This window comes from Emydura macquarii, unplaced genomic scaffold, assembly GCF_026122565.2.
Source record: "Emydura macquarii macquarii isolate MOO-44397 ecotype Brisbane River unplaced genomic scaffold, CSIRO-AGI_Emac_v2 contig_2676, whole genome shotgun sequence".
NCBI classification, from domain to species: Eukaryota; Metazoa; Chordata; order Testudines; family Chelidae; genus Emydura; species Emydura macquarii.
Window position 1 is genome coordinate 45,797,779 of NW_027132813.1, and position 19,084 is coordinate 45,816,862.

Here is a 19,084-nt window from a genome sequence, read left to right on the forward strand (position 1 = left end):
GTGCAAATAATAATGATTCAGAATGAAACTAACATCCCTGGCATCACTGAGACACACTGACTACATCAGATGCTGTACTAAGCAGCCCCTTGGAGTGGCGGTGTCCAGTATCATCATGACGGTTTAATCATCCTTTACCAGAGAATCCGAGCACTTGAGATTTCTCACCTACTTAACAGTCCCACATCTGTGAGAAGCTGCTGCTAATATTAAGATAAAAAAGTTATGAATGATTCAAGTTCATACATTTGTGAGAAACCCATTTTAAAAAAACTACAGCCAGCATGAATTCTTGAGAGAGCCACAAATCTGCCACTAGACTGTATGATTCCGTGAATCCTTTGTGTGCATGGAAATTCTTTGGAAACGAATATTATAGGAACAAAGCTTTGGTGTGTACATGTAAAAGCTCTATTTAACTATCCTCTACCAAGATAATGGTTGATAGCTATAAACCCATGAGAACTGTCATGATTATTGCCTGACTGGCTTATCTAATAAAAAAGGCATTTCAATGAAAAATTGTCCATGCCTCAATTTACATGAAGCATTCTAGGTATTATCCCTTTTCAAACATCTACCTGCTAAAGAAATTAACCTGTTAGAGGAAAACGGGGGGAGATTTAGGGGGAAAATTTCAAAATGTCTAAGTGAATTGGGAGCCTAAGTCCCATTTTCAAAGAAGACAAGTGCCTAAGTCCCATTGGTTTTCAGTAAATCTTAGGTACTTTTGGAAAATTTATTCATGTTCTAAATTTGATCAAGCTCACTTCCTTATTACACACAGCTCCCGTTAGTGTTGATGGAGTAATACAGATGCATTCAGCTAAGAATTCACATCCCTTTGTTTAGTTCACTTTGAGGACATAATCCTGTGACGTCAGGCACACCTTTGCTTCAGTGGGAGTTTTTGCTAAGAAATTTGCTTGGGACACTTATCAGCCTTCTGAATCAGGCCCTAAGTTACTGCTGCTGAAGTCCACTTTAGTTGGTTTCATATTTTTCTTCATGAACTGTGTCCTGTACAGAATGGAGAATTGCTTGCATGAAGTGGCTCTTTGGGGAACTAGCTGGTTCCAGGCTTATTTGCAGAGCCCTGCTTTGTAATGGGCGGGTGGAAAGGAGGTTAGGGCCAATTTAAAAAAATGCCAATGATTTTTCACTGATTTTTTTTTTTTTAATATGTCTTTTTCAATGGAAAACTGAAACTGAAACTGAACAGAGAAGTTTTGATTTTCTTTTTTGAAAATCACTTTTGGTTGAAAAACAAATTCAGTTTTCAAAAACCAAACTGTCAAGTTTTCAATGAAAACTAGACATTTTTTTTACCAGTGGAAAAACTAAACAATTTAGACCAAAATGAAAGATTTCCACCAAAATGTTTGTTTTGGTTGAAAAGTCACTTGTTTGGAGGAAAACAATTCAGTGAAAAATATGTCCAACAGGTCTAGTCCTCCCAGCAACTTGTGTCATGCCCCACTGAGTTGTCACTGTCTATTTCTCACTCTCCCATCCTTTGAGTCTGTTCTCCATTGTTTCCTTTAACATTCTCCCGTTTCTTTCCTTTTTTTCTCATTATTTTAATTATGTATTGTTTGCTTATATCACTGCCTTTTGCGCCTCTCTCTCCACTCTTTGCTCTGCCTTATGTCATTTGCTGCATGCAGCTTGGCTGGATTTGGGGGTCATGGTGAGAGGCTTCCCTTAGCTGCTCAGTGGAGTTGAGCTCCTTGTGTTCTCATGGCCTCAGCTATCCCACAGGAGCGTAAGAGATGAGTTACCTGGGCCAGCTGGTTGAGCCACTTTACCTGCACATTTGCAGAGCGGATCTGGCTCCACTGATCATTTTCTCTGCTCTATCTCTCCCCAGATAAACCTGGTACCCCCAGGTCCTGCTGGTAAGCATTAGCTTCAGGAGTGGTTAATGGTATACAAGACCTTTCACTGCTAGGTTTCTGGTGTGGATTCAGGCAAGGTCAGTAGTGACTGACAGCGGTTCCCATCTGATGGCTGTTGATGGGAAATAGGTTTGGGAATCTTAGTCCCATTCCCAGAGGACACCAGCCGACCATTGGCAAATATACCACCACAGCTAGCATTAATTGGGACTCCTGTGGGCAGACAAGCGAAGGATGGAGATTGAACTGCCCTCTCTCCTAGCAGTTGTCCATTTGAGTCGTGACTGAGAGACACTGGCAGAGCATGTGGGGAAGCCAGCCTTCGTGCAATCTGCGTTGCACCTGGTCTGTGAGGAAAGAACTCCTTTCTCTAAGATGGCACTCTGGGTGATCAGATCAAAGAAGTTAAAGGGAGGGGAAAGGATCTGGTTAGATTGGGAAGCAAGAGAGAAGGGAATATGAAGTGGAAAAGAGGAGATAAGGAAAGGTGAAGATCTGGAGAGAATCTGAGTTTATGCTCTTATCTATGGATAAACATCCAAATGTGGGCTGGGGCTTCTTTAGTCCACCAGGTTTTTTGAGGTTCATCCATCACTAAGTCATACTTGTTCTGGGGTGAAGCTTGGTATAAACAGTCTCAACGCCAGCTTCAGATGTTCTGTAACTCGGAACTGACTTTGTTGTTACAGGTACGAGGTGGGTGAGGTAATATCTGTTATTGGACCCACTTCTGTTGGTGAAAGACAAGCTTTTGAGCTTACAGAGAGCTCTTCTTCATGTCCATTATGGTCTTGTGTTTGCATGCTTTGTCATAATGCGGACTCAGACTTGGAGGAGTCTATTAACTCCCTTCTCCCTCCCAAAATAAAGCTTATTAATGTTCAAATGTAGGCTACTGTGTGTGTGTTTGGCAACTTTCTAAATAATATATCTAATATGCACATGCTGGATGTTGAATCCTAAGGGCCAAGTTACCCTTGCAACTCCCACTGCTGTCAATGTATGTCAGGCATGATTCCCAAAGGCACAACTTAGTCCCATGCACCGAATGGGAATCTGTTCATTGACCTGCTGGGCAGTTTATGCACACAGATATCTCCTTTGACTTCAGTGGCACTACTTTTGTGAGTAGCTACTCACTAATGTCAGTTAGGGCTTCACATCTTGCCCTAAGTGCGATCTCTTGAGAGAGTGAAAGCTGTGCTTGAAGCAGTCCTGAAGGACAGCTTATGTGAAAAAGCTGGAATTCTCTTCAGTGCACCCCACTATCCCCCCCACAATATTTCCCATAACACATTGCAACAGTCTCTAAAGAGTGGGTGATCTAGCACAGTGTTTCTCAATGACTGGTCCAGGGACTGATGCCAGTCCCTGAGATCTCCCGGACACAGCTTACACGCTGCTTAGGAAGGCAGCAAGCCAGTCGCTGGTATCAAAAAGGTTGAAAAACACTGACAGCATATCAGAGTTACTGCAAAACCTGTGCACTGTGGGCTGATGTAATGCTGATGCCTTCATTTATATTTTCTTGTTCCTCTGAATGTAACATTCCTGTTGTCACTAAATGTAATTTTTCTGGATTGCTTGCATTGCTGGTGCAAATAACTGAACTTGCAAATACGGATGTTAAATCAGAGGCCAGGTTTTAACAACATGTCCCTTTACTCCCTCAATAGATCACATTGTTTTGGTACGTAATCTGAATCTGTCAGTGTCAAAAAGCTGTATAGTAACGTGCTCAAGTAGAGTACATGTAAAAAATCTGGAATTCTATTCTCAAGTATTCTGTTCTCAATTAATTTTCAAGAGTTCTTCTGGCTGCCCTGGGAGTTAGGTCGACATAACTATGTCATCCAAGGTGTGAAATTTTACAGCCCCAAGTGACCTAGCTAGGTCAATCTAATTTTTAAGTGAAGAATAGGCCATAGGGTGAAGAAACTGTATCAGTTCTGCAGACTGAAGTGACGGTGAAATCATTCAGCTCACCCGCCAGCGTTTGGAACAGCATGTTGCCTTGGGCTGGCAATATCAGCAAGTCTCTCTTATTTTTTATTAGTTGGGTTAGTTTTATTTAAGTGGAGAAAAATGAAAGTAGTCAGTTACTACTACTGCTTTATGCAGTTATTATTTGTGTCAAAGCAGTTTTATAGGAACAGTTTTGTGAGTCAAAATAATTGTGACCCTAAAGAAGGCCATTTCAACATCCGAGTCTAAATTTTTAGGCACAATCAAGGAAATCAAGCGCTTAGATGTCTAAGGCCCTGATCCAGTAAAGTGCGTAAGCGTATACCTAACTTTAAGCATATAAACAGTCCCACTGAAGCCAGTACACGTGATTAAGAGTTTGGCAGGAATGGAGCCTAGACGATCTGATGTGCAGGTGCAAATAATTGAACTTGTGACTGTCCATATTAAATCAGAGGCCAGGTTTTAACTACAAGTCCCTTTGACACACTGGAATAAAAAAATTCAAACAAATTGGAACTCTATATAGCTGCCATCAGCCCAGTTTTACAAGATGCTGTGTACAGTGCAGTCATCTCCCACTGAAATCAAGAAACCCTAAAGCAGCACAAGGCCCATAATGACTTTTCATAGAACCATAGAGTTTGAAGGGACAGCAAGAGCCACCTAGTCTAACCCCCAGCCAAGATGCAGGATTTGTTGTGTCTAAGCCGTCCAAGACAGATGGCTATCCAGCCTCCTTTTGAAAATGACCAGTGAAGGAGCTTCCACAACCCCCTTAGGCAGTCTGGTCCATCGTCCTACTGTTCTTACAGTTAGGAAGTTTGTCCTGAGATTTAATCAAAATCTGCTGTGCTGTAGTTTGAACTTCTTGCCTCTTGTCCTGCCCCTCTGGCAAAAGAGAACAACTTTTCTCCATCTTTTTTCTGGCAGCCTTTCAAATATTTGAAGACCACTATCATACCCCGCCCTCCCTTAATCTCCTTTTTTCCAAACTAAACATACATACGAAGCCTGTGCTCATATGGCTTTTCTACCATCCCTTTGATCATCTTTGCCTCTAGCAGACAGAGGTGATGCATGGGGGGTTTGTGGGGTTATGTGCCCCCCACTCAGATTTGCTGGTTGGCATCTACTGAGCATGCTCAGTGACACTGCTGAAGCCTGCTGCCCTCACTTTGCCCCCCCCCCCCACACACACACACCATTGGCAAGCACGGGTCATCTCTCCCTTTGGATCCTTTCCACATTTTTTTGCACAAAATGAGCCAGATCATTAGGTAGTGTAAGTTGGCACAGCCTGAAGTCAGCAAAGCTATTCAGATTTATACCAGGAATGAAATCCTAGCTCCATTAAGGTCAGTGACAAAACTTAATTGATTTCTGTAGGACCAGGATTTCATCTTGGGGGGGATCTAACCCAATGCATCTTTTCTCTCACCTCTCTTCTTCTCATTTCTCAATGTCACTCCAGATGATCTTCAGGAAGGTGACTGGTTCATAGAGTAAACCTCCATGCAATCGTTGGATAACCAGACCAGTATTCAGCAAAAAAGTTTTGAAACAGCAAAAGTATTTGTCTGAGCTCTCATGACATTTTAAACTAAAACATCTGCTTAGGAACTTGTCAGATGGATTTTTGTCAAAGGACTAGGACTAAAATTTTCAAAAGTACATTTTTCAGAAAATGCTTTAGCCACTTAAGTCCCTTTTGAAAATAGCAATTAGGCTCCTAATCACATAGGGCCAGATTTTCAAAAAGTGTTTAGGTACTTAGTGGGATTTCAGAAGTGCCTAGGCACAACTCCCATTAGAAATGAGGCATTTTTGAAAATTTTACCCCACGTCTAGAGCGCTAGAGCAGGAACATTCCACTGTGAGTTTCAGTTTTACTCGGCTTTGGCGAGGGAGTTAAGTTGAGTTGTCAACATTTTCAAACTTGGATAGCTAAAGTTAGACACCTGAATAAGTGTGTCTGATTTTCATGGGTGCTGAGCCAAGTTATGGCTCTCTCAGGAGAAGTAAAAGGGTGGGAAAGTGAAATCCAGACCCTCAGATGGGCAACAGCGTGCAAGGTTGCAGTTCTGGAGGAAGTAGTAGCTGCATGACTTTTTTTGCCACTTGCATAGTGTAATAGACTCACTAGCTCCATGTAAATGAGGACCTATGACCCTTCTTCCAACCCACTCCTCTTGCCCTGATTCCAGGTTGGTATATCCAGGGTGGCCTGCACATCCACTCCATCATGCAAAGGGTGTAGAGGCCCCAGCCATAGCTATTCTTCCAGCAGCCCTGGTTTGCAGCACCTGTGTAGTGATTGTATCCAGGTGAATTTAATTACACGTGAATAGGAAAGCTGCTAAGAATAGCTTTACTATAGTTTAGACCTTTTTTGGCTCTGTTTTTCTACCTCCATGCTATTTCAGGTTAATGTAAAACTGCTGTGGATACAACAATTATGTAATTAATTGTTCTGCAGCCAGTTTTTCCCTGGGAACTTTTCATTCGTTGTCTCCTTGCAGCTGAACGTCAAAATAAGTGATCAATGACAAATGCGCATCAAAACGGAGGTCTGCACATCCATAAAATTCAGATGTAAATATTGACAGTACAGCAGATAGCAGCAAAGGCAGGGAAGTGATAATTATTTTAAATTGACAATATTCTCCATGAACCATTGAGCACTGACAAGAATAATCTTAAAATACAAAGATAATTATTTGCATAGTGATAACAGAACTTCTAACCTCTTTTAAAGAGCAAAAATAATTTCTAAAGATTGAAAACATTTTCGTAAAGAAATTAATTCTTCCATCTAAAGAACTACAGGTGCTAGCTTTTTTCTACCTCTTCAATAAGCTCTTAAAGATGAATGAATCAGGTGCCATTTCTTGATGTAAATGGAAAGTTCTTCTTTGCATCAGGCTCATTGCAGCACTGAGAAAAAATTCTAACAATACTAGAACCTGAGCCTGGAATACCTGTTTTCTAGTAAATGTTTGTATTGTTAACTTCTCTAGGGAAGGCACTACAAGAGAAATCTTGAACTACAGTGATCTCCTGTATATTGCTGATTCAATGCATCATCCAAGTGCTGCAGCTAGAACCCATGTGGTTATGAATCCTGTCAATATATTTTACATTGCAATCGAGTGGGTGTTAACGTTGTGAGATTCTGGAAGGCTCCCTTACAAGTGGATAGCATGAAAAGGATCAAAGGCATGATCCTGAAATAAAAAGGGGGAGCGGAGGGGTTGTGCGCAGGTCCATTCCTCTGCACCTTGTGGAGCCTTTTAAATCAGTGCACAGTGGGTATAAAATGCTACCATTCTGAGACAGGGCATACACTTGAGGGAGAGGAATTCTTGAAGCCTGATTCTCATTTACACAAAGGATCCTTTACACAGCCATGGCTGGTCATTAAAGCTAAAGGACAATATTGGCACACAAACAAATGGGTACAAACTTTCATGAATAAATTTAGGTTAGAAATTAGAAGATGGTTTCTAATAGTCAGAGGAGTGAGGTTCTGAAACAACCTCCTAATAGGAGTAGAGAGAGCAAATAACCTAACTAGTTTTAATATGGATAAGTTTATGTTTGGGATGATACGACAGGGTTTCCTGCAATCATAGAGAACTGGACTCAGGAAGCATTTATACTGATAGCCGCCGCCAGATCAATCTTTCTGGATCGATTGAGCAGTCAGTGAGACCCGCTCAATCGATCAGGAAGTCGACTGAGTAAATCCACCCCCTCAAGAAGCGTAGCGCTGCATCGATGGAACACTGTTCTCCTTGGCTCAGCGCGGTGTAAACAGCACGCAGAAGGGAAGCAGAGCAGTCAACGTGAGTTACACAAACTACTCTGTGTAGTTGTGTAACTCCCATCGACTGCCGCCAAATCGCGCAATAAGTGTAAACCAGCCCTCAGTGACCCAGAAGGTCCCTTCTAGTTCTGTGTCTTATATCCTAAATGTAACCTAGTTAATGCCAGAGCAGTATAAATGAGCCTTTGTATAAATGAGAAGCAGGTTCTCATTCCCAAAGTTTGTTTGTTTTAATTGTTTAAACAGAAACAGAATGCATAGTGTTGAAACCTTTTATGACTTTGTCACAAGTCTTGCAATATTTGGTGTTTTTCTTAAAGTTCCAGCTCCTGGAGTCATGTGATTAAGAATCTTAAATTTCATTGAAAAAAGTAAGTTTCTAGCCTTCATGGTTGCAGAGAAAAGCTTAAAAAATGTGAACTACACAGGTTCACAAGTAGAATGGCAAATAAAAAGAACCCCCAATTTATTATTTTTTAGAAGTCTCATGATTTGTTTGGTGCCTGACTCATAATTTTGGGTTTATTTCCTGTTCAAAGTGGCCACACAGTCAGTCAAACTGAACCTGTTTTCAATATGTGCCATGTCACTTGGGGCTCAGATTCCAGGTTCACTGAATCGAAGCAGATATCGTATTCTGACTAATTTTCTTTGGGATCATTAATTTCCTTTATTTTAAATAAACCATCTCATCAACTTGTCCCTTTTATATGGACTCACGTTGTATTGTCTGCGTGGGCAATATATAATTTGTTCACTTACCATAGTGACATAGTTGTCGTAGTTAAACAAATTAAGCCCTTCTAACAACAACCCTATTAATTGACTTTGACTGAATTGCATTAATTACAAAAAGGATCATGAAGATTTAATTGTAGAGAATTATTCTCCAATTCAGCAGAAATAAAACAAACAACACATGCTTAACTTGCAGCCTCCAATAAGAGTTTGTTAGCACTGTGTTTAAGCATTTTACTTAATGCTAAAATAATGTTGTGATGGTAGTAATTATATGAATAACATGCTGGTTTGAAATAATAAAATAATGTGACAGAGCAGTACCACCCTTGAAATCAAATTTGTTTTTATAAACAAAATCAAAGCCAGAAGGAGTGGATGGGCTCCAAGATGGGAACTGGATATCAAAATTTTTACCTCTAGGTCACCAACCTAAATTCAGACCATCCTGGCAATAATTGAAACTGGCTGCTTGTAAAATGAGTTTAGCAGTCTCAGTCCGGTTCTGAGTATATAGGTGTATAGTATAGTATATATAGGTTCTGAATTATAGTATACCACAAAACACCCACCTTAACCTGAATTCTTGGTTGAGATATCAGCAGTAAGGCCAAAGACTTAAGTATCTTTTCATTCCTTCCCAGAGGTGACTTTAAAGGGCCTAATCTCTCTGCAGGAATGTGATGGGGTCATGTACTCAGGTTCTACGCAGCCAGGGTGGGGCAGTTAGCATCATTAACCCAAGGACAGACACTCACCCCTCCAGCCCTCTGAGATCCTCTGGAGCATTCCCTTTCCAGGATTCCAAGGAAGCAAAACAAAAACAGCCAAAAAAAAAAAAAAAAAAAAAAGAATCAAGCAACCAGTCCCAAATGAGCCCATCAGCCTCTCTTCCTTCAGGGGGCCTTGGCCAAACCACAGTCTGTCTCAATATCCTCAGGTCAGACACCACGGATAATTGTGGCTACCTTTCTCTCAGGGTATTCACACAATCAAAGGAGCAGGCTGTGCCCTCCACCACGCCTCTCCCTGGGAACTGAGGGCCGGCCCTCTTTTGAACTCTTCCTCCTGTCCTGATATCCCGCTATGGTTCCATCAGGAGCTCTTTGATGAGCTGAAAATCAAAAATCAAAAAGATGAACGAAAGTGTACGTTCACTATTTATCAGGGAAGGAGAGCTAATAATGGATGGCATGAAGAAAGCCGTGGGATTTAATGCCTATTTTCCGTCAGTCTTTACTAAAAGGTTAATTGTGACCAGATGCTTAATACAATTAATTTTAACAAGAAGGAGGAAGGAACACCAACCAAATTAGGGAAAGAATAGGTTAAAAATATTTAGGTGTATTCAAGTTGGCAAGGCCTGACAAAATTCTTAAGGAACTAGCTGAAGCAATATCAAAACTCTTAGTGATCATCTTTGAGAGCTCATGGAGGACTGGTGAAGTTCCAGAGGACTGGAAAAGGGCAAACATAGTACCTATCTTTAAGAAGAGGAACAAAGAGGACTTGGGGAATTATAGACCACTCAGCCTAACTTCAATAGTTGGAAAGATATTGGAACACATTATTAAACAATCAATTTGTAAGGACCTAGTGGGTAATAGGGTTATAAGGAATAGCCAACATGGATTTGTCAAGAACAAATCATGCTGAACGAATCTAATTTCCTTCTTTAACAGAGTTACTGGCACAGTGGATGGGAGGAAGCCTTAAACGTGATGTATCTTGATTTTTAATAAGGCTTGTGACACAGTCCAGCATGACTTTTCCATAAGCAAACTAGGGAAATGTAGTCTAGATGAAATTATTATAAGGTCAGTTAATAATTGGTTAAAACATCATACTCAAAGAGTAGTTATCAATGGTTCACTGTCAAACTGGGAGGGAGTACAGTCCCACAAGGGTCAGTCCTGGGCCTGGTACTATTCAATATTTTCATTAATGACTTGGAAAATGGAGTGGGGAGAATGCTTATAAAATTTGCAGATGACACCAGTCTGAGAAGAATTGCAAGCATTTTGGAGGATGGACTAGAATTCAAAATGACCTTGACAAATTGGAGAATTGGTCTGAAATTGACAAGATGAAATTCAGTAAAGACAAGTGCAAAATACTACAGTTGGAAGGAAAGAAAGGAAAGGAAGGAAAAATCAAGTGCACAACTACAAAATGGAGAATAACTTGCTCAGTGGAAGTATTGCTGGAAAATATCTGGGGATTATCATGGATCACAAACTGAACACAAGCCAACAATGTGATGCAGTTGCAAAAAAGCCTAGCATCATTCTGGGATGTATTAACAGAATTATTGTGTGTGAAAGACAGAAGGTAATTGCCCCAGTCTACTTGGTGCTGGTGAGTCCTCAGTGGGTCCAGTTTTGGGTGCCACACTTTTAAAGAAAAATATGGATAAACTGGAGGGAGTCCGGAAGAGAGGAAGAAAAATAATAATAGGTTTAGAAAACCTGACATACGAGGAAAGGTTAAAAAACCCAGTTATGTTTAGTCTTGAGAAAAGAAGACTGAACGGGGACCTGCTAACAGTCTTAATATATGATAATGACTGTTAGAGAGAGGACGGTGATCAATGGTTTTCCATGTCCACTGAAGGTAGGACAAAATGTAATGGGCTTAATCTGCAACACAGAGATTTAAATGAGATATTAGGAAAAACTTTCCAACTGTAAGGCTAGTTAAGCTCTGGAATAGGCTTCCAAGGGAGGTTGTGGAATCCCCAGGACTGGAGGTTTTTAAGAACAGATTAGATAAATACCTGTCAGGATAGTCTAGGCTTACTTGGTCCTTCTTCAGCTTGGAGGGTAGGACTAGGTGACATATTGAGGTCCCTTCCAGCCCAACATTTCTATGACTCTGTGGCTTGCAGGTGCAGCAGAGCAGGGCAACATGAGCCCTTAGCAATTCTTTTTCCCCTTCCGGGCTGGTGCAGTTTGTTCACCCTGTCACAGTGGTCTTTAAAGATCAATGGGGAGGTATCCTGTGAAATGTCGTTTTGAGGAACGCTTGCACTGCCACTGAATGTGGTGTGCCTGCGCTGAGGGTAAGTGAAGCGCATCCGTCTCTGCTGCTGTCAAACCAGTACAGTTCACAAGCATTAAATTCACACAGGTTTTGTGCCTCTTTGCAAAGGAACAGTATGTTTCTATGCTCTAAGCCAAACAAAAGGGTTGGTTCCTAATATAGGAGAGCAAGGCTCAAAAAAACCCTGCAAGCACTCAAAGCACCAAATTCAGAGCTTGTGTCTATAGGCATGTCTACACTGAAGTTAGACACCGGTGGCTGGCCCATGCCAGCTGACTCAGGCTCATGGGCTCAGGTTTAGTGGCTGTTTAATTGCGGTGTAGATGTTGGGGCTCAGGTTGGAGCCAGCGCTCTAGGACCCTGCAAGGTGGCTGGGTCCTGGAGCTTAGGCTGCAGTCTCTTAGCCCGAGTCAGCTGGTACGGGCCAGCCGTGGGGTCTAACTGCAGCGTAGACATACCCTGTATGATGATATCAAATGCAGCCTGGTGGTGTAGCCTGCAAATTTCCACTTATCGGAAAAGGACATGCATGTAACAATCAATTAAGTGTTTATATGGCCCTGGTTACCACAGAATCCGAGGCCCTCCTGAACATTAACCAATTACTCCCCAAAACACCCCTGTGAGATAGGCGAGTATTCTCATTTTACAGACGGAGTCCTGAGGCAAGTAAGCAATTTTTCCCTAGGGATTTTACACGGGAAGCCTGCAGCAGAGTTAGGAATTTAATTCAGCCCTATTCAGCTCAAGTCAGCAAGACTTCATCAGCACGACAAGTTACACTTGTCAGCCCCTAGGAATAGGGACCGTATTTTTATTCATTATTGATATTAACATAGCACGTAGGGGCCTTAGACATGACCCAGGACCCCTAAGTGCTATGCTAATATAAATAATAAAATGCAAGCAATACCTAAGGGTAAAAGGAGTCAGATCCTTCAGGTCTCCCTCATAGATAGGTAAGATATTCCCAGGATAGGGATACACAATGTTTGGATCTATGTCTCCGGTCCTTCCTCATCAATTTGTCATTTCTCTTCATTCCTGATCTGGGGGCAGGTTGCTAAGAAACTCAGGGCTGTTTTTGCCATCTCTCATTTCTCCCAGAGTCAGACATTGCTTCCTAATGAGAAATCTGTTACGATTCCTTGTGATTTGAGGAAATCTCTCTCACACTTCCTGTATTTTAGACACTGGTGCAGAAAGAGCCTTCTCTGTCTCAATTCCTCCTATTTTAGGTTGGCTGCACAGTCATTTCTCTCTGGGTTTAAACTGTACTTTATGCCTCCCAATTTCCATTTCAAGTTCAATTCCACCAATTCTGTATTTGGTAGAGTACTCCTTAGGCCTTGTCTACACTAGTAGTACTTTTCTAGCTATATAGGCCTTCTAGAAACTTTCATCCAGTCTTGTATTACCCAAGTCTTAAAAATCTTGGGTGAGGCTGGCAATTTAGTCCCCTGCCAATATATATCCACCTGGGTATTGACCCAGAAAGCCTGTGTAAGCTGAAGTATCTCAACAGCAAAAACTCGGTAAAATAAATCCTTCTCTGAGAGAAGAGATAATTGTATGAAGAGGCCATATTTGGGGTCAGGAAGGAATTGTCCCTCAGGTCAGATTGGCAGAGACCCTGGAGGCTTTTATGCCTTCTTCTGCAGCATGGAGCATGGGACACTTGCAGGTTTTAACTAGTGTAAATGGCAGATTCTCTGTAGCTTGAAATCTTTAAATCATGATTGGAGGACTTCAGTAACTCAGCCAGAGGTTATGGGCCTATTACAGGAGTGGGTGGGTGAGGTTCTGTGGCCTGCAATGCGCAGGAGGTCAGTCAAGATGATCAGGGTGGTCCCTTCTGACCTTAAAATCTGTGAGGCCAAAATGCCTCCACTGTGCATCTGTCAGTCTGCTAGTTGCAAAAGTGAGGATACCAAAGCACATGCAGAGAAGGTTGTCTTCATTCTGATGAAAAAGGGAAAAAGGAGCGGATGGGAGGGGATGAAATCTGCATGGAGAATAGAGGATATCTGGAGCTGTGTCTGCAACTTTGTTGCTGCAGCTTCATACTGGTGCTGAAGAACAGCAGATGTGAGAGAGACATGGGGATTCTTTTCAGGTTCTCAGGCTTTTCTATCTTGCAAGCTAGTTAAAAGTGAGAAATATTTTAGAATTTAAACAGAGAGCAATATGCACATGTCCCCCCCCCCCCCCCCACACACACACACGCACACACATTATTTTGGAGATATAGACATAGAGGAGAGCTAGATAGGAGGAGAAAGGACAATCACACCCACTGTAAAGGTGGTTACATTTCTATTAAAGGTGGTTTCAAAAACATGGCCACTGTTTGAAGATGTTCGGGGCTTTGGGATGTAAGAAATAAGACCTAGTTTCGTGGGCAGGCAAGGAAGTCATAAACACATGATAAATTCAGTTTATCACATGGATTTGCAATGGGTTTCAACATGGATCAGACAGTTCAACAATTGATCACATGGATATTTTGTTTGTGTGCAGGTGTGTATATGGAACCCTTCCGTCAGGTGAAGTAAGCAGCAATATCTAGGGGTTCCTCTAAATAATACGAACAGAACCAGCTTGAACCTCCACCCAGAAATCTGGGAAAATTAAACACTAGCCTGGGCTCTCCTAGGAGTCAATGCTTCCCCTCTTGCAAGCACTGAGGCTATGTATAGCAAAGAAAACTTAAAAAAAAAAGGGAAAAGGAACCCAACATTAGTTTGAGAAAATACCACAACCACCATTGTGTATGACCATGAGAAAATGCCCACCCCAGAGTACGTTGGGCAGCATCCTTTGCTTCAGTTTCTCACCTTGCAGTGTGAAGTCTGACAACCGAATGTTCCTTTAACACAGCACTCTTCTCTCCCTCCACCACACCCCCACTCCCAGTGGTCAGTAAAGACCCAGAGTGCAGAGGGTGTGTTCACAGGGGTTCACCTCCCACTGCAAGTGGGGGAGGAGCAGGGTAACATCGAGCAGGGCCTCAGCTGCTGCTGCAACTGGCTCACAGTTGGCACCGTTCACTCTGCTGCCTCTGCCTGCTGCTGCTGCTGGCGGCTGCTGTGCCATTTTCACTCTGCCGCAGCTGGCCAGGACTGCCTCCGCTGCCTCTGTCCCACTGCTACAGCTGTCTTTCTGCTGTGACATCATGCTGTGAGGTTTCACTACTAGCAGGCAATGGGGAACCTCACTGCTAAGGCAGTCTGTGATGTCTCTTTCACTGCAACACTGTCCCACACCAGGTCCAGGGCTTAGCACCTAGTTATCAGTGATTTCAGCTCTAGTGATTGCTAAACAAAACACGGACTCTCAACTGAGTCTAATCAGCTCTATCTTCAAAGAGAGGGGAGAGAAGTTTAGTTTCGGGTAAACCCCTCAATGAGGACAGGCAAAGTACAGTTCTTCTGCCCTTTACTTGTAGAATAACTACATTTTATTACCCCATTTAGTAACCTAGCACTAGCCAAAGGTGGAGCAGGCGTGTCTTTGCAAACATGGTCTGTTTCTGAAGTCTTTTCTCCTAGCTCATCTCTAGATGTCAGGGGAGAGCTCATTCAGACCCTGCTTACATGTGGTTAGCAAAAGTGTGATTTGCATGTAAAACTAGAGAAAAAAAGTGATGAGGCTATCGTCAAAGACAGGCAATACACAACTCTCAGTAGCAATGGAGGAAAAAAAGTATATCAACACCAGGCTGCTTTGTGATATGCAGCATGACAGTTTCATCAGCGAAGAGTTCAACAGCAGACACCAGGGGATGGCTCTGATGGCAACTGCAACTGTTCAAGTAGCTGGTGTGTAGTGAGGTTAGCACACAGGAAGAATGTGACAGTAATGGAGATGGTTCAAAGTGGCCTGTAGTGATGCGCACTGGCTCTTTATCTTGCAAGGGAATCTCAGGTCAGCAGAGCCCCTTTTCAGGTTTGCTTCTTAGAAGACACTGTGTGAAAGAGGAGTGACTGCTGGGATGGAGGGAAGGAGGAGCGTGTGTGTCTCAGACAGGCAGGCAGTCTAGGGTTTGTGTTTAAAAGGCACAATTACACAGCAGACACTGTATCAGGGGCTGGAGTTCTACAGCCATGGCTGGCTGGAACTCCCCTCGGTAGTAAAGGACTGGGGTGGATCTTGTAGTTTCCAACTGCCTCTTTGGGTTTCTGGGAAATGTAGTTCCCACTGGCAGCCGTGTTGTAGCAGTGGGCTGGAGAACAAGGCACACTGTGGAACCAGGGAATATATAAACTATACTCTTTCCCCACCCAAGGAGAAACCTGAAAGGAGGCAAGTTGTGCTACTGGCTCTTTCCTGGAAGCTATGGTCTGATGAACCTACTGTCCTTTGCTTGGTTTTGCTGTGTGATGGCTTTGAGGTCGCGGCCTCTGTGGAGGGCCTAAACCTATTTCTGAAGAGTGTGGAGCAAGAATTACTGTGGGTGGTGAATTGAAATAAGCCCTTAGCAGGGGAAAGTCAGCCCTATTAGCAGAGCTGGTTTTGTACACAGAGCTAGCTCCAACCCTCGAGAGTTGCCAACCCTCCAGGACTGTCCCGGAGTCTCCAGGAATTAAATGAAAGATCGTGCCATATGATGAAACCTCCCGGAGTACATCCAACCAAAATTGGCAACCCCAAATCCAGTCCTCCTACTCCAATGACTCACTATTTATCCATTCTCAGGCAGAGGGGGGAATTGAACCCTGGTCTCCCCCTTTTCCTGATGAGTGCGCTAACCACTTGGCTAAAAGTCAGAAGATGGGCACTAGTTCCATCTCTGTCATGTTGTGTAGAACGACACAAATGCCTCACTCACTCTCTCAGAAATGGACATAGGTGCCTAAGCTTCTTGACTCCAAGAGAGGGGTTCCCAGTTGGGGATCACAAGCAGAGAGAGGCATTTCCCAGCAGTCTGGACTTAGGCACCTATCTCTATGAGGAGGTAGGCCTCCTTATGACACTCCTCTCTCATTGGCATCTCCCACTGGCTAGCTCACACGGCTCCCCGCATAGCATGCTGGCTTCTGGGGATCTCATTCTAAAAGTGCTCTCTCTCCCCTTTCATGGTATAGGTTTCGTAGGCCTATAATGCACCTAAGTCCCTTCATGAATCTAGGCCTCAGTCCCTTACACCAACCGTGCCTCCCCTCCCTTCTATTCCTTCTTTGCAGAATAGCTGCAGCCTTCTGTGCTCCTTTGATACAAGCAGAGAGAGAGCTGGAAGAAGCAGCTTCTGCTGCTATAGTTGCCCTGGTGGGAGGGAAGGCAACTCAGGCAGCATCAGCAGCAGAAGTGGCAGCAGCTGCTCTGAATAGATCGAATAAATGCTCTGCATTCCCCTTTAACTGGGTAGAAATGGTAGAATTTAAGGGCCTGATTCCCTTCACTTACCCCAGTAAATTCCCATTGATTTCAGTTGAGTTACTCCTGATTTGCAGTGAGGTGAATAAAAGGAGGATCAGTCCCTAGATGTTTAAATACCTGGTCCAGATACTCTGTTGTCTAAAACTGTAGATTTTCTATCCAGGTAAAAAAGGAAGCTAAGTCAATTCTCCTTTAGAAATCAGGCCTCAAAGGATTCTAAGTATTTTATTATTATTCTCTTGTGTGGGTGTATCAAGGATATTTCAGTTTTTTGAAGCTAAAGGAACCGGCTGTTCAGGAAATTAAACTTCTCTGTTCATCACAAGGAAGGCTTGATAGAGGCATCCTTCATAATTGTTCCTCAAAACAGCCTCTCTAGAGAGTTAGCTCTGATTCAATCTCTGTACTGTATCAGGGCTCTCCTGAGTGGAGATTATCATCAGATGTGCAGAATTATATAAGGTGGTTTATGATATGGGCTGCTGAGGACACAAAACTCATCTCTACCAAGAACATAGATTGGAGAGGTCAGAAATGAAAATGGGAACATTTACATCACTAAACTCAGGCTGACATATTTTTCCCCCTAAATTTTCATCTTACACTTAGGTTTACATGTATGTGGGAGTGTGTGTTTGCAGAGGATAAGCTATATGAGTTTTTGAAATCTGCTTCCAGTGAGAAGAATTTTCTACAGGCAATGTAAAGTTTGTGAAAGGTGTTAGATTGACAGATCCAGAGATACTAATTTTAGATTTGTCTACGGAAGGCCTGATCTGCACTGAGGTAAGTGAAAGGAGAATCAGTCCCTAGGTGTCTATATCAGTGCCAAGTACTCAGTTGGTGGGTTTTCTATCTAGGTAAAAAAAGGAAGCCAGATCAACTTCCCTTTAGAAATCATTACACGGTGGGGGCTTTGGGTGGATAAGATGTGTAGAATCAGGTTCATGAAGTAGGCAGCAGCTACAGAGAAAGCTGATGTACCACAAATATGATCTGGATGGGACCATCTCTGGGAGTGAAGGGGTAGTTTAATCTCCCTGACCATTCAGTGTTGGTTTCTATTGAGACTGTCAACAGTTGTCCGAGACCATTAACTCACTTCAGATAGACTGCTAAATATCCATCAGATAATGATTTTTGGTCACTACAAACTTGGACTTGATTCAAAACAGTGACCTAGAGGAGAAATGATTTGCATTCATTACCAATCGACAGAGCCATCCAGTCTCACTAAGAGCAAGACATGTTTTTAAAAGCCAGGATTTTTAGTGTCTCATCATTAACCTATTTCTACAGCCTTTCCATCTATGGAACTCCTGTTCACTCTGAGAGCAATACGCACCCATGGGTTGCAGGATCTAGCTATCCAGCCCCATAGATCTGAACATGTGTCATCCTCTCAGAAACATGACGTCCCTTCACACAACACGCGTGCCTGGATTTCTTTGTTATGCTCAGTAAGGTGGAGGATTTTTAAAAAAAATTCTATTTGCTAGTGTTGCAAAAATTAGGCCAAACCTTGGTTGTTCTGGACTCAATGGGAGTTTTGCCACTGACTTCAGCGAAACCAAGGTGCAACTCATTGGTTTTAGAAGAAAAAAAAAATGGAATTCCGAAAGTAAGCATTAAAATATAGAATAAATACTGTCAAATCTAAAAAAAAAATCTCACATTCAGCATATTTCATACATTGATACATGGAGATTGATTTAGCAGCAGAGGCTCTTTTGTAACTCCCGGAAATTATGTAACCATAGAAGGAGCCTGATCCTCACTTCTTACTTGGCCAATATTCTCATTCCAACTGTATCTTTCAATTAATAAGGCCTTGTCGGGCCTATGCCTGCCTAACCTAACATCTCACGTATGTTATGTGAGAAATTGATCCCCCTTCCATATTGCCAACAATACCAGTCTGCTCGTGCAGGGGATGATAATGGTTCGCAAAGGAGCCTTCCTCCCCTTCAAATCCCTCCTTAAAATTCTCATAGACTCATAGACTTTAAGGTCAGAAGGGACCAATATGATCTTCTAGCAGTGGCGTACGGAGGGTCTCTGGCACTTGGGGGCCAAGCCTACATTTGCGCCCCCCCAGGCCTCACACCCCACCCCCCATGCAGGGCAAGAGGGATCCCAGCACCACCCCCCAGCTACTCTGGGGAAGGGCGTGGGGAAGGGTGGGGCGTGGGGTGGAGGGTGCAAATGCAGGCTTGGCTCCGCTGCCCCCCAC